Here is an 18,375-nt window from a genome sequence, read left to right on the forward strand (position 1 = left end):
AGACCTGAAGGAAACATGTACTTTGCAAGAAAACCAGACCACAGAAACAGCTGTGGCATATGAATAGAAGTCTTTCTGAATATTTGATGAAGTGCCAGAGGTTGCCTGTTGCATACAGTTATTTAGAAATACTTGGCTATTGCATACAGTTACTTAGAAATGTTGCCTTTGGGGGGGGGAAAAAAGAAACGTTGCCTTTGTTAATACAGACATAATAATAACAACTTTCAACTACCACACTGTACAGTCTGAGTAGATATAAGAAAATAATGGAATATAAATCTAGGAAAGCAGATTGCATCTTAATTTTAAAGTACTTTGGATACCGGTACACTTTCACTCTCTTTTCTCTCTCTGCATCAAGACTTTAGGAGCTATTTTTGGTATCTCCTTTATTTTGATCATCATAATCATTTACAGGTCCTTTAATAGTTTTTGCATCAGCATCATTTCCCTCCTTTCCATTACTTGTGCCATGTTAGTTCATTTGACCTCTTCCTACTCTAAGTAGGCTAGCTAAGTCGTTACCACTAGGGTCTCTTTCCAATCTATCCTACTCCCTGCTGTGTGGTTAATTTTCTGGAAGCACATCTCTATGATGGTGTTCACAGGATCAAAACCAAACAAACAAGAAACAACAACAACAAATTACAATGGATTGCTTACTAGATAAAATCCCAATACTGTAAGACTAGAGAGAGAGAGAGAGACAAAGAGAAAAAGACCCAAGAGGAGTTAGAAAGTTTACTCCCTTTACTCCTGTGGGTAGCTTGTTGTTCCTTGTTAGTCTAATATATCAGTTTCTCTTCCTTTGTTTCCTCCTTTAAAAGTTAGTACTTCAGGCAATTCACTGATATTTAGGTAATGTGTCCATTAGAGAACTCTTTTTGCATAGCAAATGGAAAAAATATCTAAAAGATTTATCATCTCCAGGGTTGTTACTCCTTTGGCCCTTCTATGATGTCACTGAACTTTAAAATAACCCTATTCAGTAGTAGATGCAAGTTATCAACATTCTTATTTTATACAGGTGATGAAATTGAGAAATAGAGTTTAATTTACTTCTGCAACATCACAAAGCTAGTAGATGGGATAGTACTCAGGCCTTCTGAATTCTATTTAACTTTTCTTTCTACATTTAGTTATATTAGGAGAAATATTTAAATGATCTATCAAAATAACCTGGCCAGGCATGGTGGCTCACGCCTGTAAACCCAGCACTTTGGGAGGCTGAGCGGTTGTTACCAGTGTAGAAAAAAAGATATGGTTATATGCTCCTGGGGGAAATATAAAATGGAATTGGTTTCATGATCAGAGGCACATATACCATGGAGTTTGGATGTTTACAGTTTAAATAAACTTTATTAGAACATCATTTATGTATAATAAGATACATACACTGAAGTGTACTATTAGGTGATTATTTTTCAAAAGTATATAAACACTACCCCAATTAAGATAAATTTCATCAACCCGAAGAATTCACTCACATCCCTTTACTGTCACTCTTTCTCCACCCTTCACCAAAGGCAAACATTCTGCCTTCTTTTGCTATGGATTAATTTTTTCTATTTCAAAATTTTATGTAAATAGAGTAATATAGTGTGTATTCTTTTGTTTTGAGCTTCTTTAACTAAATAATGCTTCTGAAATGTGTCCAGATTGGTATGTATCAGTACTTTATTACTTATAATTACTGAGTAGTTCAAATGTAGTTCCTCTAAAATTTATTTATATATGCACTTGTTGATATTTTTTCAATTTTTGCCTATTATGAATAAAGCTGCTATTAAAATGCATATGTAAGTCTTTGTGTGGACATATGGTTTCATTTGTCTTGGGCAAATACCCAGGAGTGGAATTGCTAGGTTTATAAGGTAAGTATATGTTTAGCTTTATAAGAAACTTCCAAAATGTTATCCAAAGTGGATGTACCATTTTACAATCCCACCAGTGATGGATGAAAGTACTGACTGCTCCACACTTGGCCAACACTTGATATCATCACTTCTTAAAATTTTAGACATTTTTGTAGGTGTGTAGTTTTATTGTGTTTCAATTTGCTTTATTCTAATAACTAGTGGTTGAGCATACTATCATGTGCTTATTGACCATTTGTATGTCTTCTTGTGAGAAAAGTCTGTTCAAATACTATAAATTAAAATTTTTAATTTTTTGCCTTCCTATTATTTAGTTATGAGTGTAATATATTAGTTCTTTATCAGTTGTGTTACAAATATTTTCTCCATCTGTGGTTTGCCTTTTCATTTTATTAAAGACGGTTTTCCAAGAGCAGAACTTTTTAGCTTTACATGTAATTTAAAGAGCAGGCATCACCTGAAGCAAAAGAACAGAGGTGATGCCAATTTCGAAGAGCAGAAGTTTTTGGTTTTACATGCAAATTACATGCAACTTCTCACTTTTTCTTTAATGACCAAAGTTTTAAGGCCTCCTGCCTTAAGAAAATGTGAGCCTCAGCTTTAGCTTTCTACCTATCCATTATTCACTTGGGATGCTAGCAAATTGCACAATTGGGCTAGAATCCAGGAAAATCTTACCAAAGTCCAAGAATGTGACAGCTATTTTTGTTTATATTAATAGCTATATTTATTGGGTACACAATATGCAATGAGTAGTGTGCTAAATAGTGTACATAAAATATTTCACTTAATCTTTACAAAAAGCCTTACTAAAGAAACTGGGTGTGTTAGTCTCTTCTAGCACTGCTATAAAGAAATACCTGGCTGGGCACAGTGGCTCACCCCAACACTTTGGGAGGCCGAGGTGGATGGATCACCTGAAGTCAGGAGTTTGAGACCAACCTGACCAACATGGCCAAACCTTGTCTCTACTAAAAATACAAAAAAATTAGCCAGGCGTGGCTTCATGCACCCGTAGTCCCAGCTACTTGGGAGGCTGATTCAGGAGACTGCTTGAACCTGGGAGACACAGGTTGCAGTGAGCCGAGATCACATCACTGCACTCCAGCTTGGGCAACAGAGTAAGACTCCATCAAAAACAAAAACAAAAACAAACACAAACAAAAAAACCTGAGACTGGGTAATTTATAAAGAAAAGTGGTTTAATTGGCTCATGGTTCTGCTGTCTGTACAAGAAGCATGGTGGCTTCTGCTTTTGGGGAGGCCTCAGGAAACTCACAATCATGGTGGAAGATGAAAGCAAAGCTGGCACGTTTTACATAGCTGGAGCAGGAGCAAGAGAGTGAGGGGGGAGGCGCCACACACTTTAAAACGACCAAATCTCATGAGAACTCACTCACTAGAACAACGCCAAGGGGGATGGTGCTAAACCATTTATGAGAAATCCCCCTCATGATCTAATCACTTCCCACCAGGCCACACCTCCAACAATGTGGATTACATTTCCACGAGATTTGGGCGGGAACACAGATCCAAACCATATCACTGAGATTTAGAGTAAAAAAGTTATTATACTAAAAGCATACACATCATCAGTGGCAGAGGTAAAGTCTACCTGACTCCAAAGCCCTTTGAATCTTTGAAAATATGCAGTATCTAAGAAATCTTTTGCTGGGCACAGTGGCTCATGCCTATAATCCCAGCACTTTGGGAGGCCAAGGCAGGAGGATCACTTGAGCTTAGACTAACCTGGGTAGCATAGTGAGACCTCATCACTATAAGAGATTAAAAATAAAAATTAGCTATGTGTGGTGGTGAGCACCTCTGGTCCCAGTCACTTAAGAGGTTGAGATGGGAGGATTGCTTGAGGCCGGATCTTCTTTTCTTTTTTTTTTCTTTCTCTTTTCATTCTTATTTTACAAATGACTCAGCATTTATTTTCACTTCCTTTGAGTGTGACTTTCTGTACTGAAGTAGATGGAAAGCAAAATAGTAAGTTTCCCTGACTTCCTTGCCACCAGGGTTTCACATTTGGTTAGATTGCACCAACTCGATGCACCTACACACATTTTGAAAAGTGGTCCTACAATAACAGGAGCTGAAATTGTGGCAATAATCAATAGCTTACCAACCAAAAAAAGTCCAGGTCCAGATGGATTCACAGCCGAATTCTACCAGAGGTACAAGGAGGAGCTGGTACCATTCCTTCTGAAACTATTCCAATCAATAGAAAAAGAGGGAATCCTCCCTAACTCATTTTATGAGGCCAGCATCATCCTGATACCAAAGCCTGGCAGAGACACAACCAAAAAAGAGAATTTTAGACCAATATCCTTGATGAACATTGATGCAAAAATCCTCAATAAAATACTGGCAAACAGAATCCAGCAGCACATCAAAAAGCTTATCCACCATGATCAAGTGGGCTTCATCCCTGGGATGCAAGGCTGGTTCAATATACGCAAATCAATAAATGTAATCCAGCATATAAACAGAACCAAAGACAAAAACCACATGATTATCTCAATAGATGCAGAAAAGGCCTTTGACAAAATTCAACAACGCTTCATGCTAAAAACTCTCAATAAATTAGGAATTGATGGGACGTATCTCAAAATAATAAGAGCTATTTATGACAAACCCACAGCCAATATCATACTGAATGGGCAAAAACTGGAAGCATTCCCTTTGAAAACTGGCACAAGACAGGGATGCCCTCTCTCACCACTTCTATTCAACATAGTGTTGGAAGTTCTGGCCAGGGCAATTAGGCAGGAGAAGGAAATCAAGGGTATTCAATTAGGAAAAGAGGAAGTCAAATTGTCCCTGTTTGCAGATGACATGATAGTATATCTAGAAAACCCCATTGTCTCCGCCCAAAATCTCCTTAAGCTGATAAGCAACTTCAGCAAAGTCTCAGGATACAAAATCAATGTGCAAAAATCACAAGCATTCTTATACACCAATAACAGACAAACAGAGAGCCAAATCATCAGTGAACTCCCATTCACAATTGCTTCAAAGAGAATAAAATACCTAGGAATCCAACTTACAAGGGATGTGAAAGACCTCTTCAAGGAGAACTACAAACCACTGCTCAAGGAAATAAAAGAGGATACAAACAAATGGAAGAACATTCCATGCTCATGGGTAGGAAGAATCAATATCATGAAAATGGCCATCCTTCCCAAGGTAATTTACAGATTCAATGCCATCCCCATCAAGCTACCAATGACTTTCTTCACAGAATTGGAAAAAACTACTTTAAAGTTCATATGGAACCAAAAAAGAGCCCGCATCACCAAGTCAATCCTAAGCCAAAAGAACAAAGCTGGAGGCATCACACTACCTGACTTCAAACTATACTACAAGGCTACAGTAACCAAAACAGCATGGTACTGGTACCAAAACAGAGATATAGATCAATGGAACAGAACAGAGCCATCAGAAATAATGCCACATATCTACAAGTATTTGATCTTTGACAAACCTGACAAAAACAAGAAATGGGGAAAGGATTCCCTATTTAATAAATGGTGCTGGGAAAACTGGCTAGCCATATGTAGAAAGCTGAAACTGGATCCCTTCCTTACACCTTATACAAAAATCAATTCAAGATGGATTAAAGACTTAAATGTTAGACCTAAAACCATAAAAACCCTAGAAGAAAACCTAGGCATTACCATTCAGGACATAGGCATGGGCAAGGACTTCATGTCTAAAACACCAAAAGCAATGGCAACAAAAGCCAAAATTGACAAATGGGATCTAATTAAACTAAAGAGCTTCTGCACAGCAAAAGAAACTACCATCAGAGTGAACAGGCAACCTACAAAATGGGAGAAAATTTTCGCAACCTACTCATCTGACAAAGGGCTAATATCCAGAATCTACAATGAACTCCAACAAATTTACAAGAAAAAAACAAACAACCCCATCAAAAAGTGGGCAAAGGACATGAACAGACACTTCTCAAAAGAAGATATGTATGCAGCCAAAAAACACATGAAAAAATGCTCACCATCACTGGCCATCAGAGAAATGCAAATCAAAACCACAATGAGATACCATCTCACACCAGTTAGAATGGCAATCATTAAAAAGTCAGGAAACAACAGGTGCTGGAGAGGATGTGGAGAAATAGGAACACTTTTACACTGTTGGTGGGACTGTAAACTAATTCAACCCTTGTGGAAGTCAGTGTGGCGATTCCTCAGGGATCTAGAACTAGAAATTCCATTCGACCCAGCCATCCCATTACTGGGTATATACCCAAAGGACTATGAATCATGCTGCTATAAAGACACATGCACACGTATGTTTATTGCGGCATTATTCACAATAGCAAAGACTTGGAACCAACCCAAATGTCCAACAATGATAGACTGGATTAAGAAAATGTGGCACATATACACCATGGAATACTATGCAGCCATAAAAAATGATGAGTTCACGTCCTTTGTAGGGACATGGATGAAATTGGAAATCATCATTCTCAGTAAACTATCGCAAGAACAAAAAACCAAACACCGCATATTCTCACTCATAGGTGGGAATTGAACAATGAGAACACATGGACACAGGAAGGGGAACATCACACTCTGGGGACTGTTGTGGGGTGGGGGGAGGGGGGAGGGATAGCACTGGGAGATATACCTAATGCTAGATGACGAGTTGGTGGGTGCAGCGCACCAGCATGGCACATGTATACATATGTAACTTACCTGCACATTGCGCACATGTACCATAAAACCTAAAGTTTAATAATAATAAATAATAATAAAAGAAAAAAAAAAAAAAAAAAAAGAATGAAAAAAAAAAAAAAAAAAAAAAAAGAAAAGTGGTCCTAAACAGGAAGTCCCCTTACTTCTGCTTTTGACTATTTACTAATGGTAAACATGGTTATAGAAATGTGGGGGTTTTATGCAGTGTCTGATCTCCTGTTTCATAGCTATCAAGAGGAAGTTGCAGTGGCAGCGGCATCAGCTTCTTGAGCTCTGAATTGCAGCTACAGTGTTTTGTTTGTTTTGTTTTGTTTTGTTTTAACTTTAATAGCTCTATGGTAGGTTCTCGAATACCGACCTTCTCGCTTATGGCAGGGGAGGTAACTCCTCTGGGAGGTCAGTTTCATGGTGTTCAGGGAATCACTCCTGGAGCTCAGCTTATAACCCACCCTTTCAGCCCTTCCAGTGATTTTATAATGATCTAACACCCTGTATTAAATCTATTTTAAATACTTCAGATGGTTTCTCTTTCCAGCATTGAACCCTGCCTGATAAACATGGTAGGGACAGACATTCAACAATGGCCTCAGTAGCCAGTAATCAGCAGAGGCAGAGATAAAGTTAGTTTAGGGATAAGAAATTAAGTCTTTGGGGAGACAGGTGTGCCAGAGTCTCCATAGCAAGAAAAGAAAGCACTACCCTAGTTAGCAGGGAACCAGAACAACAGCTTCAGAACAGGCTGTGCTGCAACACAACCTGTGGGTTGAGTTGGCAAACATCGATCTTGGGATATGGCTCCCAGACTTCCATTTTGGTTATCCTTCTCTATATGAATTTTAGTTTCTGAGTGTCTTTAAAATGTGGCAACAAGATGGGAACATAGTACTTTTATTTTTTTGGTTGGAGGACAGGGTTTTGCTCTGTCACCCAGGCTAGAGTGCAGTGGTGCGATCATGGCTCACTACAACCTTGACTTCCTAGGCTCAATGCAATCCTCCCACTTCAGCCTCCCAAGTAGCTGGGCACAAAGTTTGTGTCACCACACCCAGCTAATTATTTTGTTAATTTTTAAAAATTGTTTGTAGAGACAGGGTTTCACCATGTTGCCTAGGCTGGTCTTGAACTCCTGGGCTCAAGCAATCCTCCTGCCTCAGCTTCCCAAAATGCACTTGGGATTACAAGTGTGAGCCACCCTGCCTGGCCTCAACTTTTGTATAAGCACAGTTTACTCCAAACATACCTCTATCACTGCAGTCTAGGATTGCATTAGCTTTTTTAGAAGCTGTGTCATAACATTGGATCACATTCTGTTTCTAGTTAATGAAAATTCCCGCATCTTCACTCAGCAACTGATGTTAATTCAAATCTACTTATCCTTGCACTTAGGCAGTTGGTGTTTTGAAATTATGGAAGGACTGACCAAAAAATTATCTCCTTTCATAGAATTCAATTATTTTTGTTCAAAGAAATTTGCATCAATGCCTTTAATTGCTCAGTTTTGCTACTATGGCAACATTGTTAGTTGTTACTATTTTTTCAACCATTACATTTTCTCATCAGCTTTTCCTTCCTATCTTCCAACTGGCATGTAACACAAAAGTTTGTTTTGTTGTTGTTGTTGTTCTTATTTTTTAGCCGAGGTTATCTTTCTTTGAGATGGAGTTTCGCTCTTGTTGCCCAGGCTGGAGTGGAATGGTGCAATCTCTGCTCACTGCAACCTCTGCTTCCTGGGTTCAAGCGATTCTCCTGCCTCAGCCTCCCAAGTAGCTGGGATTACAGGCATGTGCCACCACGCCCGGCTAATTTTTTATTTTTGGTAGAGATGGGATTTCATCATGTTGGTCAGGCTGGTCTTGAACTCCTGACCTCAGGTGATCCACCCGCCTTGGCCTCCCAAAGTGCTGGGTTTACAGGTGTGAGCCACCATGCCTGGCCAGGTTATTTTGATAGATCATTTAAATATTTCTCCTAATATAACTAATTGTAGAAAGAAAAGTTAAATAGGATTCAGAAGGCCTGAGTACTATTCCATCTACTAGCTTTGTGATGTTGCAGAAGTAAATTAAACTCTATTTCTCAATTTCATCACCTGTATAAAATAAGAATGTTGATAACTTGCATCTACTATTGAATAGGGTTATTTTAAAGTTCAATGACATCATAGAAGTGCCAAAGGAGTATTGATATAAAACAAGAAAAATGACCAGAGACCCTAAATTGAGTTATAATCAGACTAGCTTCTCTTACTCTGCTACTTTTTTTCATTAAAGCATAGTTCCACAGTATAGAGAATTGGTCTGGAATTTAGGATACCTGGGTTCTAACTCCAATTTTCTCTCTAACTAGTTGAGTAATGTTGGACAAATAACATAACCTGATAGGTTTTATTTCCTTAACCTAAAAAATAATAGGATTTACCTACTTACTTTTAAAGATGCCTCTCAGCTCTCTGAATTTTTAAAAATCTGTCATGCTGGCCCACACTCAAGAATCACATAACTCTTATTTGCCCATTTAACTTTATCAAGGTACATCTCTAGTGGCATTCATGATTATTTTATTTATGATATAATATTTAGGCTGCATTTCAAATAGGAGCAGTGGCGCAGTCCCTATATGAGCAAAAGGCTTTTCAAGGAGTCCTAAAATACCAAAATGAAACCAACAAGGTTTAGTTCAAGTAATTCAAACAACCACTTGTGCTAAACTAGAAAGAATTTTTTCCTCACTGAATATAAGTTTTATAGCTCAGGTCACCACCTATGGTACTAAAGACTTTAATAACAATAATGCATCTGCTTGAATAAAAACAGCCTTTTAATATGAAATTTAAAAGATGCAGACAGCAATCAATTATTTTCTCTTTCCTTTAGAAAAAAAAGTACCACTTGAACTTTTATGCAAACAAATCTAAATGCTAAGAAAAGAACCTAAGTTAATATGAGCAATAGAAAAGAATGACAACTTGGGATATTAATTCCAGTTTTATGAAGCATATTTTTATTGAAAAGATGACATGATTAAATATTTGACAATTAAAATAAATATATTATTTATAACCCCACTATGGTAATGCGACTATTTTTAAAATTGTTTATTACTTCTTATAGGCATATATTTGAGTTCCTTAACTTTTTGAGAATACCACCCTTAGGTCTTTGTACAGAGAGTCCATTATCCATAGAGACAGTATATGATTGAGGAGAGTCTTCTGGAACTTAGCTTAGCAGCTTCCAGATATCACTCTCTTGCTTTTCCTCCATCTCACTGCCATCTTGTTCTCAGTCTCCTCTGCAGGCTCTTTCTCATCTCTTCCATCTCTAAATGTTGGAGTACTTCTGGTATCAGTTATCAGACCTTTTCTTTTTTCTATCCTGCTAATTCACATGGCTTTAAATTTCATCTCTCTGCTGCTGACACACATTTATGACTTTAGCCCAGAGGTTCCCTCCTGAACTCCAAGCTCATGTATACATTTTTCCCAAATTCATTTTCTTAGAAGCCCCAAAAATCACATATTCAAATGAATCCCCCGAGTTCTCTAAAGACTTACTGTACTCCAGGCTGCTACATCTCAGTAAATAGCAACTTCATTCTTCTGGATGCTCAGCCCAAAAGCCTTGGAATCATTCTTGATTCCTTTCTCTCATATCCACAATCTAATTTGTAAGAAAGTCCTTTAAAATACATACAGAATCCCAATACTTCTCACTTCTTCTCACTACCATCCTGCTCCAAATCATAATCTTTTCAACTAGATTGTTGCAATAGCTTTCTAACTTGTCTCTTTGCTTTTTTCTTTCCTCTTCTAAAGTCTACCTTTGGAAACAACAGGTCTTAATATGTAAACTATATCACATTGCTCCAGTCCTCAACTCCCACCCCTCCTACAAAGGCTTGCCATCTTATTCAGAGTGAAACCCAAAGTCCTTATCATGGCTTAAAAGGCCCTACAAGATCTACACTTCACCTGCACCACTGATCTGATCTTATCTCCCATGGCTGGTGCCCCACTACCCATTCTATACCAGTGATATTGGCCTCCTTTCTGTTCTAAGAATAATCCCATCTTGCATATTCCCACTCTGGGGTTTTGCCCTTGCCATTCCCTTCTCCCTTAGATATCCACCTGGCTTACTCCCTCACTCTCTTCAGATGCCTGCTCAAATATCACCTGATCAGAAGGGTCTTCCTAATCACCCAAATAAAATAGCACCATTCACCTGAAGCCTTCACTCTCTATCCCATTTTACCTTCCTTCATTTTTCTCCTTACCACCTATCTCTGACATATTACATATTTTTTACTTAATGTCTATCTTCTTCAGCTAAAATGTAAGATCTAGGATGTCTATTTTGTTCATTGTTGTATCCCCATCACTAGAACAATGTTTGGCACAAAGTAAGTACTCAGTAGATATTTGTTGAACAAATGAATAAACGAACCAGATAGTCTTAACCAAATACTTAGACAAAATATACAGGGGCAGGTAAAAGTAAACATGCTATTCATTGATTTAATACAGTGAAAACAATTGAACTAGAGTTATATATGGCTGAATCTCACAAAATATTGAGCAACAATGTAAGTTGCAGAAGACTATATATGTAAAATGTGATATCAAAATGTTTTATATACATATTGTGTGTATGTGTGTGTGAGAGACAGAGAGAGACAGAGAGAGAGAGAGACTGAACGGAGGAAAGAGAGAGAGAGAGGAAAGAGATGATCCATATTAATGATAAATACCAAAATCATACTACAAAATGAACGGTTGTTAACTGAGGGGGTGGCAATGAGGACATAAAATGATATTACTCTTAATGTTTTGAATGTCAAAACAAAATAATTAGTTATATAGACCATACTGGAGACTTCTTAGGGGGTCACAATAAAATTCTCATTACACACCTTTGTTTTGCTTCAAAAACCTTCTGCACTACCAGGCATCTGGTCTGTACCTTTTTTTTTAAACTTATTTTGGGAAATTTCAAACATGTAAAAAAGTAGAAAGATTAGTACATTAAACCCCCACGTACTGGGATTTCTGCTTCCTGTCAAAATGGAATAAGAGGGACTGGATTTACTCCGTAGCCTGAAACAAGTTTCAAGACAATGGGCAACAAAGGACAGTGACCCCGAGAGAGGGGAAACAAACAAGGTGAGGCTAAGATTGCCCCAGTTTATTGTCAGGAGAGAAGTTCCAGGCTGTGTTCCAGAAAGGAGGAGCCCAATGACCATTGCCATTTATTGTAAACCTGTTCTTTAGGGCCATATGAACAATGAAAGGATACACAACACTCAGAAACGTTCCTCTTGTATGGATGGGCAGAAAATACTCTCATTTAGAGGCAAGCAGCAGAGGTCAGGAGCAGGTCTTAGCCATGGGCAATGGAAGAGGATGCTTTCTAGCCCATCAACAAAAACTAACATTGTTTTATCCCCTTTCTCCTTTCTCCTTTCTATCCCCTTTCTCCTTTAAGAAGGCTTAAGCTTCTGGGAAGAACAGATAAGAAACATCAAGGGATAAATAAACCAAAGTTTAAAAGTCTTATTAAACCAAAACCTGGTGATTCTTGATGCCTGTTTCATATGAAGTTCTCTCACAACAAATAAAATGACATTTAAAGAAAGGTTTCTGTTAATAAGAATGCATAATCATAAACGGAGGTGCTCAGACCTCTTTGTTTACACCACTGATCATATGATGTGGGACAGGAAAGCATTGGTATTAAAATGCTTTCTGCTGCTTAATGAAACCAAACCTCTAGAGCACCCTGGACCATGATCCTCTTTGCAGGTGTATTCCTTAAATTTCATGCTTAATTTGTAGACTCATATTTTTCTCTTATTTTTAGATAATCCTACAGGAGGCCTACTCCTAATGTATTTCTTTGTGTATAACTCAAAGTCTTCCTAATGTCATTTTGTGACATGTGGTATCTCTTTACTATTCATGCAACACATTTGTATAGAATACTGTGCATAAGACAATAAGCTAGGAGACAGGAGGGATGCAAATTTCAAAAAGGCATAGACCCTTATCTCAAGGAATGTAGAGTCTAAGGGGCAAAATAAAGCAAGTGTATGACTATAATAAAAAGTACAATAATAAGTACTATAAGACAGTGCTCTCAGAAAGTTTTGGATTTGGAAGGGATCTAAATGGTATAGTAGCTTTACTCATTTTAGACATGAAGAAACTGAAAGCCAAAAGATTAAATGACTCATTTCATGCAGTACATGGGACAGCAGGGTGGGTTTAGAAAGAACAGTGGACTTAGGGGTCAGATAACCTAGTGTGATTTTGAATTTCAGTCCTTGCTAGCTTTCACAAAGGACAAATGATAGAGCCTTCTATCCTGGTTAAAGATCAAATGAGACAATAAAAGAGTTTTATACAGAACTGGAAATAGAACCCAAACCTCCAAATTTTCAGACCCTTGTCCATCATGTATTAAACTGAAATGTTTTTCCCTGACTTTTAGTTAACAATTTAGGCAATTCACTCACTTGCATCGTTAGAGTAGAATATAATTATCAATCATCGCATACATATGTTGTTTACTTGAATCCTATGACAATTCCCCACCTGTCTGAGTTATATATAGAAAAATAAAACAGATGCTCTCACTACAAAACTTTCTTGGCTAATTCTTACAGTAACATAGGATAAAAATTTTATCCAACATTTCTCAATACCGTGTTGTATTTTCAGTTGTATTCTGGTTTCTTCCTTATAAGCAGTGTTAGTGTTGAGCAATTAAAAAGAAAAATAAACATCAGGAACTTTGTAGATCAAAACTAGTGAACACATCCTAGAGGCATTTTAAGAGAAGTGATAGCATCAGCCAGGCACGGTGGCTCACGCCTGTAATCCCAGCACTTTGGGAGGCTGGGGGGGGCAGATCACAAGGTCAGGAGATCGAGACCATCCTGGTTAACACAGTGAAAACCCGTCTCTACTAAGAATACAGAAAAATTAGCCGGGCGTGGTGGCAGGTGCCTGTAATCCCAGCTACTCTGGAGGCTGAGGCAGGAGAATGGCGTGAACCCGGGAGGCAGAGCTTGCAGTGAGCTGAGATCGTGCCACTGCACTCCAGCCTGGGCAACAGAGCAAAGTGATAACATCAATATAATATCGTGTTACTGCTTTGATCTGCTAAAATGGTAAGTGATATAATCAGTTTTATATTTTTGAGTTTTCTTTCCAGTTGTTGCATGTAGCAACAAAGCAAAGAAACAGGTTAATTGTAAAAGCCTTTGTCCTCTTCTTCACTCCATTACAGACACCTTCCTCTTTAGGGTGGGTGAGAAAAGAGGGAACTAAGTTTATTTTTACCACCATATAACTGTATGACTCAACTAAGGTATTCAAGATTGGTATGGTATAGTAGAAAGAACAAGGAATTTGGACTCAGAGGTCCTGGGTTTCAGTTTCTCATTTGTCTATCGAGACTTGAGTCAAGTAACTTTGCTAGCTATCAGTTTTTTCATCTGTAGAAGATGAAGACTAAGAAAACCTACCCATTGGGTTGTCAGATGAATTATATAAAATTATATAAATTAAATGATTTAAGGCAGCTAAAAAGATGCATATTAGGAAGATAAAGTAAACATTAAAAACATCTTAAAGATTTTTTGTTTTTGTTTTTCTTTTCTTTCTTTCTTTTTTTTCAGAGATAGCTCTTGCTCTCTCACTCAGGATGGAGTGTATTGGTGAAATCACAACTCCCCACAACCTTGAACTCCTGGGCTCAAGCGATCCTCCTGCTTCAGCCTCCCAAGTAGCTGGGACTCTGGTGCACACCACCATGCCTGGCTAATTTTTATTTTATTTAATTTTTTGTAGATATGGGGTCTTGCTACACTGTCCAGGCTGGTCTTGAACTCCTGAGCTCAAATGATTGGCCTCCCAAAGCGCTGGGATAACAGGCATCAGCCGCCATGCCTGACCAAAATAAAATAAAATAAAAATATTTTAAAATGAGGTACACAAAAATAAAGTTAAGAAATTTAGATGGACTCAGCAATAAGGTTAATGTATAAAATATAGGCTATGTAGCCCTATACACTTGCTCTGACTGGACGGCAAATTTGAGTATAAACTTCTTAGCTGTTATCTCAAAGGGAGAAGCATGGCAAGGCACCAAACAGTGTCCATCTGTTAAAAGGAAAACTTAAGACAAAATAAATTTGACAGAGTTTATTTAAGGAAAATAATGATTAATGAATTGGGAAGCATCAAAATCAAAGAGTTTATGGGCTCCACTCTAGCAGCCAAAGCAGGGAGGTGTTTGTTTGTTTGTTTGTTTTGCCACAACATGGAAACAAAGTAAAGAAATTACCTGATTGGCTACAGCTATGCGATGGCCTTATTTGGGTATGGTCTGATGGAAAGTCTCTAGTTATATATCCAATCAGCTGGTTGGCTGTTTGTGATCGGCAGAAGCTGGTGGGGTTTTTTTTTTTTTTTTTTTTTAAGTTAATTACAAGAACTGCTTCCACTTCAGTTTCAGTTTGCTTATATAAGAGCTCTAGGTGCAGAGACAACCTCAGGCTAATGGCCTCCTTCTTGTTTTTTTTTTTTTTTTTTTTGAGACTCAGTCTTGCTCTGTCACCCAGGCTGGAGTGCAGTGGTGCGACCTTGGCTCATGCAACCTGGGTTCAAGCAATTCTCCTGCCTCAGCCCTCCGAGTAGCTGGGATTACAGGCAAGAGCCACCATACCCAGCTAATTTTTAGATTTTTAGTAGAGATGTGTTTCACCATGTTGGCTAGGCTGGTCTTGAACTCCTAACCCCAAGTGATTCCTCCTCGGCCTCCCAAAGTGCTTGGATTACAGGTGTGAGGCACCGCATGGGCCTAATGGCTTCCTTATTTGCTTGAACATATCCATAAAGTTAAAAACAAATTAGTAGTTTTGTGATTCCTCAAAAAGTTCAACATAGAATTACCATATAATCTGCAATTCCATTTTGAAGTACATAACTAAAAAAAATGAAAACAGCTATTCAAACAGATACTTATACACCAATGTTCATAGCAGCATTATTCACAATAACCAAAGGTGGAAACAACCAAAATGTTCATCAATGGATGAATGGATAAATAAAATGAATAAATAAATAAATAAATAAATGTACATTCATGCAATGAAATATATTATTCAGCCATAAAAAGAAACGAAGTACTGATACATGCTGCAACATGTATGATCCTTGAAAACAAGTGAAAGGAGCCAGATACAAGAGGTCATGTAATGTATGATCCTATTTACATGAAATATCCAGACTAGTTAAGTCCCTAAAGACAAGAAGTATATTAGTAGTTGTCAGGGGCTGGGGAGAGAGGAGAATAGGAAGTGGCTGCTTAATGAGTTCCAGGTCTACTTTGTGGGTGATGAAAATGTTTTGGGACTAGATACAGTTGATGGTTCTGCAACATTATGAATGTACTAAATGCCACTAATTGTATACTGTAAATTGATTAATGTTGCCGGGTGTGGTGGCTCATGCCTATAATCCCAGCACTTGGTAAGGCCGAGGTGGGTGGATCACCTGAGGTCAGGAGTTTGAGACCAGCCTGGCCAACATGGCAAAACCCTGTATCTACTAAAAATACAAAAATTAGCCGGGCATGGTGGTGTGTACCTGTAGTCTCAGTCACTTAGGAGGCTGAGGCAGGAGAATTGCTTGAACCCGGGAAGCAGAGGTTGCAGTGAGCTGAAATAGCACCACTGCACTCCAGCCTGGGTGAGAGAGCAAGACTTTGTCTCAAAAATAAAATAAAATAAAACAATTAATGTGATGTTATATGACTGTCATTTCAGTGAAAATTAAAACAACAAATGAGTTGCTCTGGAAAAATACAACTATTTCTAATAATGAGACCAGAAAGGACATTCTTTAAGGAAATTAACTCTCAGCAATATCTTTATTTGAACAAAATGTTGCATTCATACCATTCTTCAATATAAACTGATGTCAAGGCTAAAAGGGTGACATGGTGAAAGGTATTCTATTGGGAACAGAGTGGGTAGGGAAAGAGCGTAGGAGGAACAGCATGTTAGTAATGTGGCCCAAGCTACATTGGTCTCTCATAAGGAGGCTTAAGGCAGAAATAAAGTTAAAAACACCTCGAAGAAGAGTTGGACCAGAATCCATCAAAAATGTTTCCCTCAGATTTTTGTAAGTTATGGAGCAGGACTGAGTTTGAGATTGCACTCCCTGTCAAGTATCTGGGTATAGTCAAGAATAGAGCCTCATACTTTAAGTGTTAGCCAGTCTGGAAGCAGGAGCAAGATCCACTAGCAAATGAGAGAGTGTTGGAAGTGAGCAGTGACAGTGTTGAGGCAGTGAAGGTTCTCCTGAAAAAGCGTTGGGTCTTCTCAAACACCAAACAAAGGGTAATTATAAACCCATATAGTTCCATGAAATAAATCATGCTCTCAGTATCTTCAGAGAGGAAAGGTTTCTTGTAGATCAAACAAGGTCATGTATATGAAAGTTCTTTGAAAAGTATAAAGTAGTATATCAATCATAGTTGTCGTTATTATTAATATCTGATGATAATACCTAACTTGTAAACAAAATATTTGAACTACATTTTGACATACAGTGTTCATTCATCATTCTCAACAAATATTGATTGAATTGTCTGCCAGGCAGGGTAGGCAATATCATCCACATTTAAAAAAAAAATTTTTTTTTTTTTTTTTTTTTTAGACCGAGCCTTGGTCCATCACGCAGGCTGGAGTGCAGTGACACGATCTTGGCTCACTGCAAACTCTGCCTCCCGGGTTCAAGCGATTCTCCTGCCTCAGCCTCCTGAGTAGCTGGGATTACAGGCATGCACCACCACACCTGGCTAATTTTTTTTTTGTAGTTTTTTTTTTTTTGAGGCGGAGTCTCGCTCTGTCGCCCAGGCTGGAGTGCAGTGGTGCTATCTCGGCTTACTGCAAACTCCGCCCCTCGGGTTCAAGCCATTCTCCTGCCTCAGCCTCCTGAGTAGCTGGGATTACAGGCATGCACCACCACACCTGGGTAATTTTTTTTTTAAGCGGAGTCTCCCTCTGTACCCCAGGCTGGAGTGCAGTGGTGCTATCTCGGCTCACTGCAAACTCCACCTCTCGGGTTCAAGCCATTCTCCTGCCTCAGCCTCTAGAGTAGCTGGGATTACAGGCGCCCGCCATCATGCCCGGCTAATTTTTGTATTTTTTTAGTAGAGATGGGGTTTCACCATGTTGCCCAGGTTGGTCTCAAACTCCTGACCTCAGGTGATCCGCCCGCCTCGGCTTCCCAAAGTGCTGGGATTACAGGCATGAGCCACCGCGCCCAGCCCATCTTCATTAACTCTTAATTGGAATTACGTAATGCCTTGAGGGACGTTTGACCATTTCCATTTTTGTCTATGGAGTAGCATTTTCTTTAATTGCTATTACATAGAGTTCTCAGGAGCCATGCTACTGAAATGGCTGCACACAATGCTTAGCTTTATATTATTGACTAACATTTATTGAGTGCACACTGTGTTACGTATGGTACCAGGCATTATGCAGATACATATAGTTTTATTTACTCTTTAAAACAGCCGTCTGAGGAATTTTTATCATCCCTCTTCTGTTTGTACAGAAACTAAAGCTCGGAAAGATGAATTAACTTGCCCAAAGTCACAGGCAGAAACATAACTGGTTCAACAGTCCTTATAGGAGGTCACTTAAAGGTTCATGAAAATCAGAGGCTGAGCCAACAGAGCTCTATGATTCCTATC

Source organism: Pongo abelii, chromosome 10 (assembly GCF_028885655.2).
Source record: "Pongo abelii isolate AG06213 chromosome 10, NHGRI_mPonAbe1-v2.0_pri, whole genome shotgun sequence".
Classification (NCBI taxonomy): Eukaryota; Metazoa; Chordata; class Mammalia; order Primates; family Hominidae; genus Pongo; species Pongo abelii.